At 46.0% G+C, this 7,370-nt stretch overlaps 1 long non-coding RNA gene across 1 annotated transcript in view; it reads right to left on the bottom strand.

Annotated features, from left to right (window-relative positions):
* Positions 1-7,370, bottom strand: part of LOC136303965 (uncharacterized) — a 382,317-nt gene that overhangs the window by 143,025 nt on the left and 231,922 nt on the right. The window lies entirely within an intron of this gene.

Below are 7,370 nucleotides of genomic sequence, written 5' to 3' on the forward strand. Positions count from 1 at the left end.
TCTAAAATTTTGTAGTCATTCATACGAATCAAGGACCATTTGAAAGGCTGGTGTGTTTGACCTCTTGTCTGCCTTACCCATAGGGATAATAATAGTAGTGACAGTAACAGTTGTCTACAGGTGGCTTTTTCATTGTAACAGTGGCTTGTTCCCATCTCATTTTCTTCTTCCCTGATTTTAGTCCCAGTCCTTGGGCATTTCATTTTCCATGACCTCCTGGTTCCACCTATCCCAGGGCGACTTCCTCCACAGTTTTCTCTCCCTCTGCCTCGCCCGTCGACTCGGTTGCTGCGAGCCACGGGGAGACCCATCTTCTCGGCAGCAGGGATATTCTTCAGGAGGGGACTTTCGCCCTTTCTTTAAGGATCTCTGGATATAGGTGTTCCAGTTGTGGTCTTTAACCTGAGGAGCGTCACACCTTACTTCTTTTATCCGACGGCGACACACTCCAGCTATTATTTGTGCCACAAAAAGGACTGGTTCATTGGAATGGTAACAATATAGTTCGGGATTTATGCCTTCTGCAAATATGTCCCACCACTCTTTAGAGTCTACTTGTAATTCCCCTTGAGCTACTTTCTGAGCCAATACTAAATCAGTAAGCTCCCGTTGAATTTCTAGACAGAGGCAGCAAACACCTCTCGGGGGCCTGCCTCTGTGACAATGGGTCCACCACCTGTTTTCACAAACTAGACATTGGTAACATACAAAGGGGTGACAATTCCCATTACAATAAGAATCATTACATTTAATACAAACACAATCATTATATATATTTCCCTTATGGTCTCTTTCAAGCTCTAGTTGATATTCTATTCTAAAAGTTTTATACCAATATTTTCTATTCATCAAGAATGTCCTTTCTTAATTTCCTGTTGCAGTTCCCCGAGTGAGTTTCAACTTTAAGTCTCCGGCTGGGCTGATGACCTTCCACCTAGGTTCGGGCACTGGTCCTTTTATACGACTGGCGTGAGTCCATCCCCGCTCTGCTGTCCGTACTGCTGTATTTGTTGTGAGGAGCACCAGATATGGACCATCCCAATGGGGCTGGAGAGTAGTTTCTTTCCGAGTTCGGATTAAGACCCAGTCTCCCGGTTGCACCTGATGTAGAGTAATATTTAAGGGTGGTCTCTGCAATATCTGCCCTTTTTCCCATAACTTCTTCCTAAAGGCCATCATCTCAGTTATAAATGCTTTCATTTGCTTATCTATTATTCCGGGATGGTCTCGAGGCATACCTGCATCATACGGCATCCCATACAGCATTTCAAAAGGAGATATCCCCACATCAGATCGGGGCAGAGTTCTGAGATTTAACAAGGCCAAGGGGAGACACTTAATCCAATTAAGTTTGGTTTCTAAAGTTAACTTGGTTAGCTGTTTCTTTAATTCTCCATTAACTCTCTCTACTAACCCTGAACTTTGAGGATGCCACGGGGTATGTTCTTCCCATCTTATTCCAAGGGCTTCTGACAAGGCCTTAATAACTTTTGATACAAAGTGTGGTCCTTGGTCTGAGTCTATACTTTCAGCTACTCCATACCTGGGCACAATTTGTTCTAGTAACACTTTGGCCACCGTGTGTGCAGTGGCTCTTGCGGTTGGAAATGCCTCTACGAAATGGGTGAGGTGGTCTATTAGTACTAACACATACTTATATCTTCCCACCTTGGGAAGTTCAGTGAAATTTTTTTAAGAGCCCGCAAGATGACGTATAATTCACATGCTTGGGCTGACCATGACGGACTCAAGGGTCCTGCTTCTAATACCTCATAATCCTTCCCTGCTACTAGTGCATACCCTGATCTACGTCTTCCATCCACTATCCGGGATGAGCCATCCACAAAAATTACTTCTCCCTCTGAGAGCCCCTCCTCCTCTAAATCGGGCCTAATCTTAGTCTGTCCCTCAATAGTTCGGAGGCAATCGTGGGCCAGTTCTTCTGATGGTTTTGGTTCCCCAAATAAAAACTGAGCAGGGTTTTGTAAAGATGTAGTTTCTAATGTTAAATTCGGGGCCTCCAGCAAGATTCCCTCATATTTTAATAATCTGGAATCAGAGATCCATTTTTCAGCTTTTTGCTGCAAAACACTCCTCACATTGTGGGGGAGATAATACCTTAATGGTACTATTGAAGGTTATTTTTCGAGCCTCCTCTGTCATTAAGGCATATCCAACAATGGCCTGTAAACATGTGGGCCAGCCCCTACTCACAGGGTCTAATAATTTAGACAAGTATCCTATGGGCTTCTTTTTCCCTGCCCAATCTTGGGTTAATACTCCATATGCTGTCCCATTCTCTATGTTGGCGAATAGATAAAATGGTCGATTTAAGTCTGGCAAACTTAAAACTGGTGCATTTGCCAATTCTCTCCTTAATGCCCAGAGTTGCTCTTCATCTGTCTTTCCCCAGCTTATACGATTAGACTCGGTGAGCTTGGCATATAAAAATTTAACTTTACTACTGTAGTTTTCAATCCATAAGCGGCAATATCCCAATAGTCCTAACCATTGTCTAACCTGTTTTTTACTTGCTGGAGGGGGTAAAGATAAAATTCCCTGTACCTGTTCCGGGTCAATTGTCTTCTCTCCCTTCTCAATGTAGTGTCCTAAATACTTTACCTTTTCTTCTACAAATTGTAATTTAGATTTTGATACCTTCAGCCCCTTAAGCCCCAGAAAATTTAAAAGTTTTATGCTTTCTTTTCTGACTTGATTTTTCATTTTTCCTGCTATCAATAGGTCATCCACATACTGAATCAGAGTAATTTCTGGGTCTGGGGTAAAATCTTGAAGAATCTGTTCTAGGGCTTGTCCAAACAAATTAGGGCTTTCTGTAAACCCCTGTGGAAGCACGGTCCACCTCAATTGTTGTTTGCGCCCTGTGTCAGGGTCTTCCCATTCAAATGCAAAATAGTCTCTACAGCTTTCGTCTAAAGGGCAAGCCCAAAAAGCATCCTTTAAGTCTATTACACTGTACCACAAATTTTCTGGCCCCAATTTACTCAAAAGGGTATAGGGGTTTGCTACTACTGGGAATCTGGACATAGTGCGCTTATTGATTTCTCTTAAATCGTGCACTAGTCGATAAGTGCCATTGGGTTTCTTTACTGGTAAAATTGGGGTATTAAATGGGGACATACACGGTTCTAATAGTCCCTGAGATATTAATCTCTCAACTTCGGGTTTCAACCCCTTCCGCCCTTCGATAGACATAGAATATTGCTTAATTTGGACGGGGTTCTCCGGGTTCTTGAGGGTTACTTTAAATGGCGAGATGTTTAGTCTGCCCACAGTCTCAGGGGTATACCAGACTTCGGGATTAATTTCTTGTTCATCTTCAACCCTAAGGGCACATATTTTAATTCCCAGCTCCCCTTTTTTAACTTCCAAACCTATTCCTAATTCTACCATCAAATCCCTTCCCAAAAGATTAAAATCGGCTTCTGGGACTAAGAGAAAATTTCCCATACCTAATTTAGATTCTGTTTCTATTAAAACTTGTTGTATAATCCCTACCTTGAAGGGTTCTCCCTTTGCTCCAACCACATGGGCAGTATCTTTAGATAATTTGCACCCAGGGGGTATTTGCTGGAGGGTAGACCTCTCAGCTCCTGAGTCTACCAAAAATTCTACCTCCTGTGACTGGGGACCTAGTTTCAGTTTTATCAAGGGCTCTTTGTTCGTACGGGTCCCCAATACATAGAGCCCCTGACCCCCCTAATCTTCTTTGAATGCCGCCTCATCCTTTATCCTCTGTCTGCAGTCTCTTTTCATGTGTCCTTTCTTCTGCAGTAAACAAAATCCTCAAAATAGACTGTATTTCTTAACAGTATTTGAGTTCAAAGGGACAGATACAAATCCTAGTTGTGGCTGGGCTCCTCCTATTGGCACTTCCCTTAAGGGGAGTAACTCATGTTCTCTTTGCTCCCTTCTCCTCCTTCTGACTGCGGCTCCGATACCTTCATCTCCAGGGGAGGGAGGGGGTGTAGGAGGAGGTAATATCTGAGGCGCCGGTGGTAATGGGGGAAGTGCATACGGGGGTGGTATTAGGGGAGCATCCTCCTCCTCCTGCAATTTTTCAGTCTTTTTATCTTTATGCCCAAACTCCATTTGGGAGAGATTGAATATTGCTACTCCCTGGTCCCCTGGGCGGGTAACCCATACTGCAGCATAATCAGCCTCTTCCTGATTAAAGGGGACCTACCTACGTACCCACTGATTCAAAAATCTCTGAACCCATAATTCTGATGACCCAAACCTGGGCCACCAAACTGCCTTGGAGATTTGTCCTCCCCAGACTTCTACACAAAAGTGTATCATCTTAACTTTGTCCTTGTCCCCCGTGGTGGGATAATATTTCCAATTCTCTAACATAAACCCCAGCGGTGAATCCCTAAGAACCGAAGGGGGTCTCATGGGTGGAGGGGGCTTGCTTTTCCCCTGTCCCATCTTCTGGAATACCCTCTCTCAGCCGTGTGTGTACTCACTCACTTCCCCTTTTTCGTGGCCCAGTCCCTCGCGGGCGATGGGAAACGCACTACTTAAGGGTCCGCACTCACTTGGAGAATCTGGCTGCCAGTTCTCCTCTCACTCACACGTACACACGTTGTATTCCAGGATCCCAACCCAGCCCGGACGGATTCCCCTGCACAATGGGCAGTTACTTACGCGTCTCCTGCGTCTTCGTCCGGACCTCGAGTGCACCGAGCTTATAGGGTTTTCCTTACCTTATTGTTACAAATTTGGGTTCGTCGGTAAGAGCAAGATCCCGACTTCAGAACCAGAGGCCGCCTGTACAGGCGGGGCGCCTCCCCTAGTCCCTCTGTCGGATCCGTATTCTTATCCGAGTCACGGCACCAAATTGTTATAGAGGAAATTTTGCACGGAATAGTCTGACACCGTTGCTTGTCCCAATCAAGGATTTTATTAATTACAGCAAGCGTAACAATAAGGTAATGCAGCGCTGGGCGACAGGGGGACCATTGTCCCGCCACTGCCGCGCCAGTCAGGGTTTTAGTTCTTCCTCTTATACAGTCCGGTTTCCGGCGTGCGTGACTTCCTTGAATAGTACTCTGCGCATGTGCGTCTCTGTTGCTGGGGTCTGCTCTTCCCCTGCCGCGTTTCAAGACTCAGAATCGCTGACTTCCTGGAAAATATTGCTTACAACCGCAAATTATGCGAGACTACCTTTATCACTCAACTTGTCACCCACATCCTGGATTTAATGAACAAACATATCAGTAACAGGGGCCATAAAGGAAATTTTTGTGAATTTTTGGCTCTGTACAGCTAATTCTTGGAAATTTGGGGTCCAAATTGGGCAATTTTGGGCACTCTGTTGGGATTTTTATTTTGAATTTTGGGGCCTCTGTTAGTAATTTTGGGGAATTTTGGAGGAATTTTGGGTCCAAACGTAGGAACTTGTGGAACTTCCTGTCCAAGCGTGGGAATTTTGGGAAATTTGGGTCCTAACTTGGGAATTTGGGGAATTCTTTTTCCTAGATATCCTCTTCAAGTTCTCGGTGAGTGGCAGCACGGCACGGGCAAGTCCTGCCTGCTGCACAACTTCATTGAGAGCAAGTGTAGGAATTTCTGTGAATTTTCAAGGATTTTGGCAGTTCTAGGGGGTCGTGGGATTTTTGGGAATTTTGGAGGGTTTTTTTTTCATTTTGGGGGACGTCTTGTGTATTTTGAGGGGATTTTTGAGGTACTTTTAGGACTTTTGGGGTGGTGTTTTTGCATTTTTAGAGTGTTTCCTGTTGCTGTTTGCGGGCTTTGGGGAATATGTTGGGAATTTTGAGAAATCCGAGGAGTTGGGGGATTTTTAGATAATTTTGGAGAATTTTGGGGGAGTTTGGGGGGTCTTTAAAATATTTCTGGAGATTTTTAGGATTTGGGTTTTTTGTTTTTTTTCTTTTATTTTCTGGGTGATTTTTGTTGGTGTTTAGGGAAATTTTTAGACATTTTTTTGGAATTTGGGAAATTCTGGGTAGTCTGGGAAATTTTGGGAATATTACTGGAATTTTTGCAGGCATTTTCTGGGTTTTTTTCTTTTTTGAGCTATTTTGAGGCTTTTTTCAGTTTGTTTTTTTTCTATAGTTTTCCTTTTGTATGCAATTTTGGGGGGATTTTTTTTTTTAATTTTTTGGGAATTCTGTGTCTCCGGGCTCTCCCCCATCCTGCGGCATTTTGGGCAATTTTCTGTCACTCTTGGGTCATTTTTGGTCACGCTTTGGGTCATTTTCAGCCATATTTTGTAATTTCGGTGGCATTTCTAGTCAGTTTTGGGTCATTTGGGGGCCATTTTGTGGCCATGTTCTGTCACTTTTCGGGCATTTTTGGTCTCTTCAGGGGCGTTTTTGGTGCGGTTCGAGCCATTTTTTGCCGGTCTCAGTCCCGGTCTCCGGGCGGTGCCGGTCCCGGTGCCGGTCCCGGTGCCGCTCTTGGTCCCGGAGCGCTCCCGGCGCCAATCTCGTTCTCAGTCCCCGTCCCTGGGCGGTGCCAGTCTCGGGGCTGGTTCCGCTGCCGCTCTCGGTCCCGCTCTCGGTCCCAGTCCCGGAGATTTTAGGCGGGTTTGGGTAATTTTAGGCCAAACTGGGCAGGTTTAGGGTGGATTTTCGGCCCCTTTGGATGATTTTAGGCCAAATCTGGTGGGTTTTAGGGTGGGCTTTAGGTACATTTCATTGATTTTAAGCCAAACCAGGTCTTTTCAGGGTTGATTTTATGCCCTTTTTAGGAGTTTTAAGGGGATTTTTTGCCATTTTGTGTGGATTTAAACCAGTCTGGGCATTTTTAGACGACATTGGTTGGTTTTAGACCCCTTTAGATGATTTTATCCCCAACGGGCTGATTTTAGACCGAACCCTGTGGCTATAGGGTGGCTTTTAGTGCCCTTTGGGTGATTTAAGGCCACTTTGTGGGGATTGCAGGCCTCTTAGGGTGATTTGAGGCCAAACCTGATCCGTGTTAGGGTGGATTTTAGGCCCTTTTGGAGACATTTAGGCGCTTTTTGGTGATTTTAAGCGAACCCGGGCGGTTTTAGGACCGCGCGTCGCCTTCGCCCCGACTCTTTCCCCTCACGATTCCCGCCCTGTCCTTGACCCCGCCCCTTTCCCGTCCCAGTTCCCGCCCTTTCCTTGGCCCCGCCCTCCCAGGCTCAGCGGCGGCAGGAGCGGGAGGAGAAGACGAGCGGAGGGAGCGGCGGCTCCAGCGCTCCCTGAACTGGCGGCACCGCCGGGATCATCGCCCCCATCCCGCAGGTGCCCGGGGAGGGGGAGCTCGCCCCAAATATCCCGGGGGCTCCCTGGGTTTGGGGTTTTTGGGGTGTCCCGGTGTCGGCAGAGCCCCTGGAATTGCCGGGACCCCGC

This window comes from Chamaea fasciata, unplaced genomic scaffold, assembly GCF_029207755.1.
Source record: "Chamaea fasciata isolate MVZ Bird 193981 ecotype frontalis unplaced genomic scaffold, bChaFas1.0.hap1 SCAF_45, whole genome shotgun sequence".
Classification (NCBI taxonomy): domain Eukaryota; kingdom Metazoa; phylum Chordata; class Aves; order Passeriformes; family Sylviidae; genus Chamaea; species Chamaea fasciata.